At 41.4% G+C, this 15,064-nt stretch overlaps 1 protein-coding gene across 2 annotated transcripts in view; it reads left to right on the top strand.

The window, feature by feature from the left end:
* Window positions 1–1,620: 1,620 nt before the first annotated feature.
* Window positions 1,621–15,064, top strand: part of dlgap4a (discs, large (Drosophila) homolog-associated protein 4a) — a 100,698-nt gene continuing 87,254 nt past the window's right edge. For both annotated transcript variants that reach the window (XM_085445039.1, XM_085445038.1), the window contains exon 1: window positions 1,621–2,167. The gene's annotated coding sequence lies outside the window, so the exon portion shown is untranslated. The remainder of the gene's footprint in view (window positions 2,168–15,064) is intronic.

Raw genomic sequence — 15,064 nt, 5'->3', positions numbered from 1 at the left:
TCCGGACTTTCTGTCTCTGAACTCTCTGAACTCGTGAGGACTCAGTTTCATATATTGAGACTGGGGATAGCTATTTAACATGTTTGAATCAATTTACAGCTGTTCTGAGGGTGTCTTCAAAGTCTCCAAAGACCTTTCTAAACATCTGGATTAAAAAATAATCCAGTGCAGTGAATGACAATAAGAGATTTCCCAAGATAAGCCCGTGTTTGTGAATCAAAACAAAGAGGGCAACACCATGGCTCAGACAGAAAGCAGAGTGGCAACATGGTAGATGGATTTTGCATTCATACAGCTAGAAGTGTCTGACATTTATGTAAGCATTATCAGAATAGCCAGAGAAACTGGTAGTTTCCAGTGTGAACTGAAACTATGCTAATGCAGAAAGGCACAGACTATGTGAGTTAATGTCTTTCTTTGGTGAAATCAGATACTGGAAGCTGGAAATAACAGTGTGACTGAACCAAAACAGCATGATTAAGGCTGAAAGATGCTATAAAGAGCTTCACAGTGGAGTAATAATTTAATATCAGAGTTCCCGAGAGAGACCAGTCTCTCAAGAAATAGAAAAATTAGATATGATTCAAATATTGATTATAGGCCTGCATGTGCGCGTGTTTGTGCAAGTGAGCTGAGTCCTTTAAGAATCTTTGTATTTGTTTATATAAACAGTTCTACAGCACATGTACTGTACAGGTATTTTTTAACTAATCTCCAAATGCAATTACAGCTGAGAAAATGGTTTGCTGATGCAGCTTTTATCGTGTTGTAGATGTGTACCTGTGTCTTTAAACTCTCATTTACACTGAGTTAGCCACTCCAATAAAAATGAAGAAGAGTCATCCTGGAAGTGAGAAAAGAAAGAAAATAAACAGGAAGAGGATAAAAAAAAGTGAGACAGAGGTGAGTGGCGTAGATAATAATGATTAACACCAAATAACCAAACGCTGCACATCTGATCCTAAATGTGGGAGAGACTTGACTAAAGTATCTTACTGTGGCTTAACTCGACTTCTTTTGTGTATGCTGAAGTTTAACATCAATTAACTTAGACGGCAGAGCAGCCTATGTGCCCAGCTCTGCCGTCGGTGACATGACCCAGTAATATTATAACTGCGATGGGAGGCTGGTTGGAGGGGCCCACTGTGATTTTTGTTGAGGTCCCCAGCAGACTCTGGAGTCGCCACTGAGCTCATCCATCTAACTTGGATGTAGCAACTGTAAATCAATCAGTTGATCAACTGAGACTAATTGATAATCCGTTTATTCTTTCAGTCACTTTTCTAGGAAGAACTCTAGGTCCAGCATCCCAAAAATAAAGATTTTCCCCCCTGTTTTCTCTTTTTAATGGCTGAAAACAATTGTTTTCTGTCTTGTGATGTTAACAAATTACGTGGATATTTGTCCTTTGCTTTTACCAAATCAGAATGGAAAATGAAAATAATCGGCTGATTAATCAGTGATCGGAACGATCGTATCTGCTGTTTCTGACCAACTTTAAAAAGCGTCATCCGATAAAATCACCAACTCGATGTCAGTCAAAGCTCGGGCCTGCGGTCTGCTTTTTGAATGAATTTTTCCTTTAAACTCCCTCTTCTCTCTCCTTGAATCATCAAGGAGCATCACTCCTCACAAACGGAAAGAATAGACATCCAAACGCACGCACGCACTCACGTGGCCTCTCTCTGCGCATAATGATTCATCAACCACCGTTTGCTCATGAAACCGTGATTTCGGGTCCGATGAGTTCATTTACGGAGCTGGGTGGTTTGTCGTGGGCCCTCGGATGCCCCCACCCCCACCTCTCTCATCCCGCGTCTCGACGGACCAAACGCTGCTGCTGCAGCATCACCGGCAGCCTCCAAACTGCGTTTTCCCTGCCGCGATGGATCCCTGAGTAAACCGGCGAGCTGCTGTCAGAGAGACACCGCTGTAGCTGCTGTGGACAAGGACCGACACGCAATGACCGCAAAGAAATGGTGCCATAGGCTCCAACTAAGAGATAAAGAAAGACAATTTTATTTTTAGCGATGTTATAGGATCGCCTTGTTTACCTTCTCGACAGATAAGCAGCCGGGTGACTGTGATATTACGGCATGTAAGAGCTGGATAACTATTCCTGTGTGACCGACACCCTTCTGCCGCTGATTACAGTGAAATGAAAAAGGTAAGCTTGTTGACACGTTCAGGATTTACATCGGGCGTTGCGGGTTTCAGTGAAGAAAAAAAGAAACAACAAACAACAAAAAACCTGACAGCTCAAATGGGAGCTCATCAGGCTGCATTGTTGCATCGACAATTCCAGTCTTCTTGAGTTGAAATTGACGATTGATTTGGGTGTTTGGATTAGGTCGATTTTCACCTGTCGAAATACGATTGTGTTTTTAGCGCAAAGAGCCCTGTAAGTAACTTGACATAAATCAATGTAGGTATTATGCCAGCAGCTTGATTTATTGTGAATGTAACAGTTATTCACCTCAGGATGCCTGGACTACCTGGCTTCAGCCTGCCAAAGCCAAAGTCGGTTTATCCTGTAAGATAGTGGTGCCTGAAATCTTTCTTTCCCCTTTTTAGTCTTATGCGCATGATCTGTGTTTGTCAAAGTTATCAAATCTTTGCTTTCATCATTCCTGCAGGGAGAAACAGCCACTGAATTCAGAGTTTGGATAGGGAAAAGCATGTCTTTTGAGAACAATTAGGTGAATCTCTGTTAGCTTTTAACTCAGATTTTGAATTAATCAGAACCACATATATATATATATATATATATATATATATATATATATATATATATATATATATATATATATATATATATATATATATATGGTGGCATTGCTTTTTCTTTTTTTCTCTTGATCTTTAATGAGTGGAAATAAAACCCCAAACTAGCAGCAAAAACTCAGGCTATCCTCGAGTTTCATCATTCTCGGTCCTAAAATATTGCAGTTTTTATTATCGAGTGTGTGAAAGACATATTTCTAAGGGGCCCTGTCCTCTGGAGGGAGCAGGAGCTGCCTGCTAAATTTTTTGTGTGGACAGAAACAAGCTCTCTTCTACTGTAAAGCTGCAGATGAGTCCGTGGGGGATGATCGATAGCCAGTTTGTATCAAGGCTCGTGTTTCAGCTGTCATTGTCGAACAGTGGTCTCTACAATTAAAAGCCCATTTTGTTAGTGAAAGACTGATTAATAATTCATCCGCAGCTCAATGGAACCACAAATCTGTGGATGGCACACTGAAGGATGCCTGTGGCTTCACAGTGGCTTCAATCTAGTGCTGTGCAGGCTGGAAGGTTTACATATCACTATATAGGCTGGATGGTAAATACACACTTTACTGTTTGCTGACTTTTAAATGTGCACTGGATTGTTTGCTCTAAGCAGAAAACTAAAAGCATACACACTCAGTGTTGAGCAGTACAAACAAGACATCTCTGGGTATCCAGTGTCAAACAGCTCTGTTGGTGGTGGACTGTAGCCTCTAACTGCGGTGTCAATGTCATATCTGCCATGATGATACTGTACCACGGAGTTTGAAGGAAACCCAGCTGGCTCCGGTCCAGGATGGTGGGTGTTTTAAAAACCGGCTTAGTCAGGGCTACTGCAGGGAGTGATTAGAAAAGATAGCATACAGTATCACACACATCAGTGTGACGTCAACAGGACGCAGAGCATTAGAAGTATTTTCACACCAGGACCCGGACGAATCCAGAAACTGAGCCAGAGTTGCAGAATCCATCACACTGAACCCATTATGTGAATATTTAGAGAGCTGTCATGCAAACTATCCAGGCATTATTATTTTTTGTTAAATCTGAAACAATCTCAAAGATGAATATTTGTAGTATCTCCTAGTGAAAGAATGTATTTAAGTGCACGGAGTAGCGTGTAATCTTGAGTTCAACTTGTATGCTACATGAGTGCTTCCATTTTAAGTTATGTAACATTTCTACTCACCCACATTTCAGTACGAAACATTGTACTTTTTACTCCACTACATTTATTCACTGGTGGAGGAAGTGCTGAAATCTGTTACTCAAGTTAAAGGAGCAGGCTGGAGTGTAGAAATATACATCCCTATAACTAAAAGTACTGCAATTAAAATATATTTCAAGGTAAAAATGTCAAAAAAAAAACCAAATGGCTTTTTTTTTAAAGAATAACATAAAATAGTCATTGGTTTGATGCATAAATGGGTAAATATCACCTTAAAGGGGTTGTTCACTCCAAAATCAAACAGATATTTTTTCTGTCACCTGCAGTGGTTTTTCCCATCTATATTTTTCAACCTGTATCAGAGATATGTGCTATAGAAATGTTTGTATTTTCTTAAAAAAACACAATTAAAAAAAAAACAATCCACAAATCGTGGTGCGAGCAGTTTCCTGTAGGAACATTTTCCTTTCTGCTCTCTCCACTCTCCAGCCAACCAACTATCCAGAAGGAAGCCGTTCACCCGTGATCACAGACTTGTACTCGAGACAGTGTGACAAGATACAAATATTAATGGCGTTTATTTATTCTGAGCTGTATTGTTTGCCAGCATGGCTTGTGTTTTAATACGGTAATCTGATAAATGTAGTGGAACAAAAAAGTATCTGGTCATTCAGGTCAGCTTTCACAATAAAGCCCCGAACAGTAGATGTAGAGATACTAATGAGTACTTCCTTAGTTAATAAAGGTAAAGACCAATACACCAAACCAAAACAGTCCAGTACAAACAATAAAAGCTGGGCCTAACTGCATTTAACAGACACAAAGCAACATTTTTTTTTATCTCTGTTTTGGTCTCTAGCAGCTTAAACATCGAGCAATTAACCTGCTAAATGTTCAGCCAGCTAGTCGCTAATCATCAGTTTTCTATTGCAGAAGAAATAATGTTAAATAATCTTTTAACCTGAAAATAGTTGTCTGCTGTTGCTGAAAGTGTCTGGGAGTAAGAGAGGTGGGAGTAAATCAAAAATGAAGTTGTGGACAGGGAGCTTCACCTCACTGTAGAGCTACATAAAACAGTGGGAGCCTGGAAGCAAATGGAGCCGATAATTCTCTCCAGTCTCTTTTGCTTACAGTTCATAAGGTTTCCTGAAGTATGACTGACCGTGCTGGTCATTACCTGTATCATCAGAAGAGACAGAAATATCATATAGCATTGGCCTAAAAAGCATTTCAATGCACAAGCAAAACAACGTTTTCTTATTCTGTCTCCTTTGTTATTCATTTGGCTGGATTTCCTCCTCTCTCATCTCACTCTAGATTATCAGCTGTATGTGGTGGGAGTAAGGTCAGGTGACAGAAACAACAAGTTAAATACAGTATAGCAGCTTCACCAGCCTTTATGTCGCACTGTTATATTGACTGATGTAGTACTATAACTGACAGCAATATAGTTTGCTGAATTTAATATGTCTGTTGTTATTAAAACTACTGTTTGAGGTAGCCTATTGATGCTATTTGTTCCACATTTGTAATGTCAGTAAAGGCAAACCTGTAAAGGGAAAATGCACTCACTGGACCTGAATTCTAGAAATGGATGAATTTGGAGTTTAGATACAGAAATGGACTACATTTAGACTGTTTTAAACTATATAAACAAGACAATCTTAGTGAAAAGTTACTTATCTGTTCGCTGTAACCTCATCAAAGTGAAGTTACTGAGAGACTTTTTAAAAATTTTGTTTACTTGATCCATTTCAACATGGCAACCTATACCAAGTGCAGTCATAAAGTTAAATCACTCCACCAGACAGCTATACCTGATTTACATTTGGCTTATGTTTACTCCAGGATGTTTTCTTATTCACATCTGGACTGTTTTGAACACAGCTGCTATTTTTAGATTGCTCAGAAGAGGTCCCATTCTGTCCCCTTGCACTTTTGTGAGCTTCTCCGGTGTGTCAAATTGATGATTGTTCAGTTTGAGTAACAGAATGAAGTCTCGTGGAAGCAAATCTGCTAAACAGCGAGTGAAGATTGTATTTAGCAGCTTCATATTTTGTTGGGGTTTGTTGAGGTAGCTCAAGTTTGGTTTGGTTTTTTTTGGCTGCTCTTGTGCATGCTGCGGAACTGAACACATGGCATCATATATTTTTAACATAAAAATTTATATGGGCGTCATCGTAGATGGCATGATATATGACAACCCGTAGTTTGGACCCAGCTCTTATCACCAGCGATGATCCTCAGCATGTGGGACCAGTTAGAAACACAAGCTGATCTTTTGCCCTTGTACAAGTTTGAGGTCCACAATGAAAGTGGCTAGAATGGAAATTCTCTCCTTGGAAATCTTTGCTTATACTATTTAGTAAAAAGGCAGGGATTCATGAGATCTTCAAGGTGAATTCTGTGTGAAGTCTGTATGTTCTCCCCGGACCTACTTGGGCTCTCTCCCAGTACTCTGGCTTCCTCCCACATTCCCAAGGCATGCATGTTAGTTTAACTGATAATTAATTGGCTGTAGGTGTGACTGTGTGTGAATAGTTGTCTGTCTCTCTGTGTTAGCCCAGCAATTGACTGTCAACTTGTCCAAAACGTACCCCACCTCTCACCTAAAGGTAGCTGGGATACACTCCAGGCCCCCTCTGTGATCCTAAACTGGATCAGCAGTTAAGATAATGGAGTTTTTGTTAACATTTTGATGGGTAAAAATCAGTCAGACTGATGGATGAAAATCATTTGATTGAATATAACTTGAGTACAAAAAAAAATCCTCATTGAAAAAAAACTCGCAAAAAACAGACATGGATAAAATAAGAATTCAAAAATGTTCTTAAATGAGACCCGTTGTGTTTGCTGTCTGACCGGGAGAAGAAATCCCATACAGTATTTCAAGCTGTTGTTTCTTTGTATTTACCATAGCAACAAGCCACCGGTGTAACTTCGGTTCATGCAGAAGAATGGCGCTCTCAAGCCAGCCATGTGTACAGTTCCTTCTTATCATTGATGAAGTGTCTTAGTGCTCCATCTGTTCAGCTATTGTCTCATCATCACCCTCTTAAATTTTTTGAGAAAGACGGCTAAAATTAAGAGCAAAGATGGCGTGATTTCAGCTCCGAGGAGAGTCGCTCATCTCATTCTGTACGTCCGAAACAGAGAGAGATTTTATGACCTTGGTAATGCTTCTCTCGGTCCATCTCACACAGGAGCCAATGAAGCGGCTGAAGGTGATTAAAGTCTGCCTCCATTGATGGTCCTCTGTGCTGCTGAGTCAGTGACCTTTCCTGCCATCGGGTCACTGTGCTCAAATAGCTCCTCTGCTTTCCTCTCCCTGTCTCCTACCCTCTTATCCCTCTTATCCTGTTCGCTTCCTTTGTGCCCTCTTCTGTTTAGCGGCTTGTTTCACGCAGCAAAAACAACCCCCAAGGACAAATCAAATGAAATGATAAACATTCCGCTACATCGCACCAAAAAAGCTCTCTTTCCTCGGCATACTTCAACTGTCTTTCAGCGTTCATCAAATTCAAGTTGAAACATCTCATACTTTCCACTTCTTGCGAGCCCCAAAATAGAAATAACCGTTTTACAGTATGCCCCTGACAAGTGTCTTGTTATCTTCCTGCATGTGTCATTTTACAATAAGTCCCTGCCTGGGCTGCGTCGCTGAATGGATCCTCTGACACAAATTTGCATGTTATGCTTAACGTTTTTCACCAGGGACAATTTATCAGAATGCAGCAATTAAGGAGTCTGTGTCCCCTGGTGATTAATTATGTCTCATGTGTCCACAGCAGAGACAATCCCAGGAACAGTTGTTTGTTCAGGCCAATGTGTGTGCATTTTATTTTTTAATTTTTTATGTGAAAAACAGTTTTCTTGGTGTTGAACAAACATTTGCTTTGCTTTTTCCTGCACAACCAGTTTGCAGCTGGATCCAAATAAAAGCTAACAGACAAGGACAATTGACAAACCGTGATCGAGAGACGTCTTCTGTGTGAAAGGTAGAAGCAATACTGTAGGAGACAGAGAACAGGAATAATGCAGGGTGACATTCAAAGCTCAGGGATATTTTGTTTTGGAACTACAAAGAGAATTTCTTCATTCTTCGCTTGCATTTCTGGGGCAGCTCTCGATGATTGTGTCTGTGGGTGGTTTTGTGTATGTAAAAATACTTTTTTTGGATGAGGACTGAGCTCACGGGTATTCATTGTAATATCCACTGCCCTTGAATCAGAAGTCAGCTTTAATTACTTCTTTGTAAACATAAGAAAACTGGTGTTCAAAACAGATTTTGCCTTTTGGAAACCTGCTACCCTCCAGCAGGTCCAAACCAAATGCATAAATTCACTTACATATTCCAGAGAACAGTGGGATAACAAATGCTCATCATGCTCTAATGTGTTGCTGGACAACATTGTGGTAAACAAACACAAGCATGCAGAAAAAGTGTTAGTTGCATTATCCGGGGAAAGATCCACTCCTACCTTAAAATGCCTGCAGCAAGATTTGTTTGCTTTAAAGCCAGTGTTAAATTGATAGAACTATTATTAACTTGCTTTACTAGTATACAATTGTTTGGGCCTTGATATTCATTTTACTGCAAAACAGTGGACAGACAGTGAGCTTAATAGGGAGCCAGAGAGCAGATCTAAGCCCTCTGCAGATTAACACTATGGGTTGCCTGCCTTCTGGCTCTTGCCGCCAATTACATTCACTCAAACCGAGACCTGACCCCGGGTGCGTGCTTGTGTCACAGTCTTGGCCCCCGGCACCATCTCTCCCTGTTCCTCACACCTCGGTATTCACCACTCATCCAACGTGTGAAACCTGCTGTGAGGACAATTAAAGTGTGGCCAGAGGGGACAGACGCAGTGCTCCAGGACAGATTTAAAAACACAGACTGGAATATGTTCACCCACACAGACCTGGACCAGTACGCCTCATCTGTACTGGATTACATCTCCAAAACCACAGACAGTGTCACCACCCAGAAACGGATCACCATGTACCCCAACCAGAAGCCTTGGATGAACCGGGATGTTCGTCTCCTCCTGAAGGCCCGCAACACTGCCTTTAGGTCAGGAGATGCACACGCCTACAGTACAGCCAGGGCTAATCTAAAGAAGGGCATCAAAAAAGCCAAACACCATTACAAAAAGAAGGTAGAAGAACACTTCTCCAACCCCCGACGCATGTGGCAAGGACTCCAGACCATCACAGACTACAGGACCACCAAACCCTCCCCCGCATCCTCTGATGTCTCCTTCCTCAACGAGCTCAACAACTTTTATGCTCGTTTTGAGCGAGGGAACCCCACAACCACAACCAAAGCAGACATGACGCCAGACCACCAACCTATGACTCTCTCCCCCACCGATGTAGGAGCGGTGCTGAGCAGGATCAATGTCCACAAGGCTGCAGGCCCTGATGGCATCCCCGGGCGTGTTCTCAGAGCGTGTTCTGGGGAGCTTGCAGGAGTGCTCACAGACATATTCAATCTGTCCTTGGCCCACGCTGTGGTACCGGCCTGCTTCAAATCCACCTCCATCGTCCCGATACCCAAAAACTCCAACCCATCTTGCCTCAATGATTACCGCCCAGTAGCACTCACCCCCATCATCACTAAGTGCTTAGAGCGACTGGTCCTAGCACACTTCAAATCCTGTCTCCCCCCCACCCTGGACCCCCACCAATTCGCATACCGCCGGAACAGGAGCACAGAGGATGCAGTCTCCATCGCAATGCACTCTGTCCTCTCACACCTGGACAACAACAACACCTACGCCAGAATGCTGTTTATAGACTTCAGTTCAGCATTCAATACAATCCACCCCTCACAACTCATCAGGAAACTGACAGACCTGGGTATCAGTTCCCTCATCTGCAAATGGTTACTGGACTTCCTGACCAACCGCCCCCAACATGTCCGGCTGGATAACCGCTGCTCATCTACCATCACAATGAACACCGGTGTACCACAAGGCTGTGTGATGAGCCCTTTCCTCTACTCCCTCTTCACCCACGACTGCAGACCTGCTGATGGTTCCAACACCATCATTAAGTTTGCAGATGACACCACGGTGATTGGCCTCATCAGTGACAACGATGAGGCCGCCTACAGGGAGGAGGTGGATCGTCTGGCTGAGTGGTGCGACAGAAACAACCTGCTGCTTAACACCGAGAAGACCAAGGAGCTCATCGTGGACTACAGGAGGAATGCTGACCCACATCCACCCATCCACATTAAGGGGACGGCTGTGGAGCGTGTGAGCAGCTTCAAGTTCCTGGGAGTCCACATCTCCGAGGATCTCACCTGGACGACCAACTGCTCCAAGCTGGTCAAGAAGGCTCACCAGCGCCTCTTCTTCTTGAGGACTCTGAGGAAGAACCACCTGTCCTCAGACATCCTGGTGAACTTCTATCGCTGCACCATCGAGAGCATCCTGACCAACTGTATAACAGTCTGGTACGGGAACTGCTCTGCCTCGGACCGGAAGGCGTTGCAGAGGGTCGTGAAAACTGCCCAGCGCATCGCCGGAGCACCACTTCCTGCCATAAAAGACATCTACAGGAAGCGGTGTCTGAAAAGGGCTGGGAAAATCATCAAAGACCCCAGTCACCCATCACATGGACTCTTCACCCTCCTGCCCTCTGGGAGGCGCCACAGGAGCCTCCGGACTAAGACCACCAGGTACCGGAACAGCTTCTTCCCCACAGCTGTCAGACTCCTGAACTCTGCCTCCTGACATCTGACCCATGTTAAACTCATGGACTGAACATACACACACCCACAATGGACAACTGTACCCTCAAACACAATAATAACATGGACTGAACCACCACTCACAACCACTAGCACTTTATATAGCCTCTGTAGAAACTATCTACACCCTCACTTATCTTAACTGCACTACTGTATAGCTCTGTGTAAATAATCATTCTGTACATTCGATAATCTTTAATCCTACAACTGTTTACAACTTGCATAGTTCCCATTTCTGTATAGCTGTATATCCCAGATTCTGTAAAGTTATTTATTTCATTTCATATTCTGTATAGTTTTTCATATTTATATCCTGTTCATATCCTGTACATAGCTTGTACTCACTACAGCCTGTACATACTTATAGTTATAGAATATTCACAACATACTTCATACCGTGTACATTATAACATACCATAATAGACCCATTTCTGTAATATACTCACATATCTATATTATTGCTAATATATATTGTAATATATCTATATCACTAAAGCACTTCTGGATGGATGCAAACTGCATTTCGTTGCCCTGTACCTGTGCATGTGCAATGACAATAAAGTTGAATTCTATTCTATTCTATTCTATTCTATTCTATTCTATTCTATTCTATATGGACATGGCATTGCATGTTATCACGTGTGTTGCTAGCACTGCATCTCATCACCTAAACACAAGATTATTTTGACCTTTTGGCATGCATGGCTTCCCCTGATTTCATGCATGCAGCATCAGGGTCCGAGTGTGAATAGAGATAATTAACACTTCTGACCAGGACTGATCTCTGCAGCATCTTTTTAAAACGTAACAATTAAGAATGCTTGCTGAAATAAATACTCGACTGGACTCTAATTTATTCAACGAGATACTAGAGATGAAAAATTCATTACTGACGCCAAGCTGCAACTGTTTTGTTTATGGTCTATTAGTGATAAGAAGAAAAATGGAGCCTCTATTCTTTGTGAAATTTAGACATCAAATCACCTATTCTGCAGCAAAGTTTTGCTTAAGTTAGAATCATTTAGTCCTGGTGAATGTGGTGACACTTATGGTGACAGCAAACACTTACCCCCGAGAGCACACTGGGTGCATGTCTGTGTTGTCACGTCTCAGACGAGGTTCGTTCCGTTCTTTGCACGATTTCAAATTACACTTGGAGCGTTTCAGAAGCGTTTGGTCTGTAGGAGATTGTTTGTGCTGTTTCTGTTCTGACATCCTGCTCTCCTCATCTGCTGTTTGGGCAAAAATACAAAAGAAGGAAAGCATTTGTGTCAATGCAACCAAATAAGCATACAGTACATTGTTTAAGCGCAGAAGTCGGTCATAAAATAATTTCAAACATGATCAGGTTTGCAGATGATTTGCATGCACACAGTACAGTTTTTTTTTCCACACAACAGCTGAAGACAGTGAAACCAGTTGGAGGTGTGCAGCCTCTTGCCTGCAGCTTTTCTAGCAGCTCATTGTGGCTGTCCATTCTGTTTCATGACACTCTTTCGAAAATTAGAGTGTATCGATTCATGGACTAATGCCACAAATGATTGTTGTCTTGTTTCGTACATACACTTCTGGCAAATGATCACGGTCACCCTGTTTTTGACAGCTGAGTGCTTTTTAATGTGATCCAGGAACAGTTTTTGGTCCACCGCACAATGCATGACGTAAAGAGAGGCTAACTAATAAGGCTGTTATCAGGGAGATTTAATTCTGCTAGATCACATGTAGATATTATTAAGTTTCCCTTTGTTTAGGTAGGTTATCTTGTTGTAGTGCTGGGAGGGATCATAGACTGCTGCTACTGTGCCAGTCAAAGCTGCTATACAAAGGTTGCATCCAGTTGATAGTGAATATTTACATTCTCTTTCTGTAATTATTACCGTTAGAAAACAAATGGTAAGGTTAAGGCACCTTTAAAAAGCCATTTATTTCCACCTGTTTTTGTATCTGATTTTATATATTGTTGAAAAAATTCTTTTAAGATTTTAAGAAGTTCAAAGTGAATGAGCTTAACTGTAGATGTGTCTACCTTCCAAAAACGATTTGGACTTCCAAAACTAGCATAGAGCTAGTTCCACTGGGTTTGTATTTGGATCATTTTGAAATATTTCCAAGTATATATTTTTATAAAGTTATCATGTATAAGAACGGCATGTAAACTTTAGTCTACTACATAAAAGTCAAACATGTTACACACCAAACCAACATTCCAACCTCCTGCACTGTTACTGAAAGCAAATACTGCATGTTGACCGTAGAGCATATACTCTTAATTTTGGCCATTAAACATAAGAAAAACATTGTTTTTCCCTCTAAACTGGACCAAATAAATTAAAAAAACAAAACTTCTTTATGCTCTTGTAATTAGCCATTCCCACCCACACGAATCAGGACAGATTGTTATGGTGTTTAAACAAAATCGAGGTCTTTCTGTGTTCAAAACACTCTTATTATTAGGTTTGTAATTGTATAATTCTGTTTCTCAAGGAGCTCGTCGACCTTTAATATGTTAATATGTCTCCGCTGCAAAGGCAGTCAACAATATCCAAATGGTATTAAATTATTTACCCCCCCAAAAAACACTGGCACATATAAGAGTTTCACATGGAGGCTGCGCACAATGTGCGTTTCCCACACCATGACTGTACAAAGGCTGCATCAAGCCAGACAGAAAACATTACATCATTCCAAGTAATATTTTCTGTCCACATAAGTGGTAATGTGTGCACTTTCACTGGCACACACGTTCTCATTTAGGCAAAGGATTTCAGGAAGGAATACTGTAGCCTTTTGTGTGATGCAGATTAAACTAAGCTCAAGTTGGAGACTGGGAAATCACACCGTGGCTTTGCTTTGGCTTAATCCTGCCTGTGCATGGTGTCAAGATTTTGAATAATAACGTTAAGTCACTCCCACAGCTTGAGATATAACAGAAAAGTTAGAAAACTGTAGCCATATCAGAACTCAAAGTGCAAAGCAGTCAACAATTAAGCATGTGACAACCGTGTCAGCTGGAAATCACATTACAGACTTCTGATAATTTGTTAAGCCAAAAAAGTTTTAGTGGAACGTTCCTACCAACCAAATAATGCATAGACGCAATGTTTTAGCTTCATGTGCAAGTCGTAGCTGGATGATGGTCGATATAACGTGCAGAACTGGGGCGACAACACTGTTGTTTTCATTGTGAGTTCCATAAGTGTTCAGTTTAGGCAACAATCAATGATAGGTTTGATAATTTATGATAATCTTTTTAAAAATGTAACATCTTTACATCTACTGTCAAATATGGAAAAGAAATAGTAAAAACTTATATGTGATTACTCATGAAAGTAATATCGATATCGAAGGGAAAAGGTATATGGCGTTAAACGTGCTGTGTACATGGTTGATGTGAACATGTTGTGACTTCAGACTTACTCAGGTCCTATATGCTAGTTACTGGTATTCATAATTTGTCCATGTTCTTTACTTTAGACTACATGGGATTTTTTGTACCCGTAGTAAAGCATTGACTTTCAGAAACCTGTATTTTCCTACCACAGGGCTGGTTCATCAGAGCCTTTCTGCTGAAAACAGCTGCCTGTTGTGGCTGAGAAATGATGTAATGTGAGCAGAGATGGTGAAATGAAAACAAATGAGTTAGAGGATATAAAGCTCCGCAGAGAAACTTTATTTGTACATTTGTCATTGTAAGCTAGCACTTCAGTGATTATGAACATAATGAGGAAATGTGTCTCTACTTATTTTGATGAAAATTAACCAGCTGGCTTTAGGCTGCTCTAAATACATTTCTTTTACAAATTAGTCATATAATATATCACTTTCATTTAGTTAAACGACATGAAAAATCCCTTTTAATTGTTTTCGTGCATTTACTTACTGTAGCAGGTTTCTGTGTGTCTGGCTGCACTTCGTTTACTACTTTCAAAACTTACACCTACTTTGGGTCTGGAGAGACGTAAACGCACCCGCACTGCCCGTTTGCTGTCAAGGCCGCAAAGAGTCAAGAACAACATTCAACCTTGTGACATTACACACCTGCATCCCCTCAACCCACACATGCACACACACTCACGCAAACTTTGACTGTAGCTGGAAGGAGTGATTGTGCGCTGTGTCATCCTCAGCAGTGAGGCAATTTGAAGCCTGTCTCCCTTTTTCACAGATAGATGCAACACGTCTCCCAGGATTGCTGAATACAAACACACTTCTGATCACTCATCCTCACTATAACCTTGAAGCTAAACAGAAGGGTTTATCACATGACACGAGGTGTGCTACTACATTTTTGCTGTATTAGAGCTCTGCTACATTGAATCCTGCTGTTGTCCTGAATCCTGCAAGTGTATTTATCCCACCTATGTACC

Source organism: Copadichromis virginalis, linkage group LG20, assembly GCF_057382275.1.
Source record: "Copadichromis virginalis isolate Kocher_CV1m ecotype Utaka linkage group LG20, C_Virginalis_male_GT1.1, whole genome shotgun sequence".
NCBI lineage: Eukaryota > Metazoa > Chordata > Actinopteri > Cichliformes > Cichlidae > Copadichromis > Copadichromis virginalis.
This window is presented reverse-complemented; position numbering and strand designations above follow the sequence as displayed.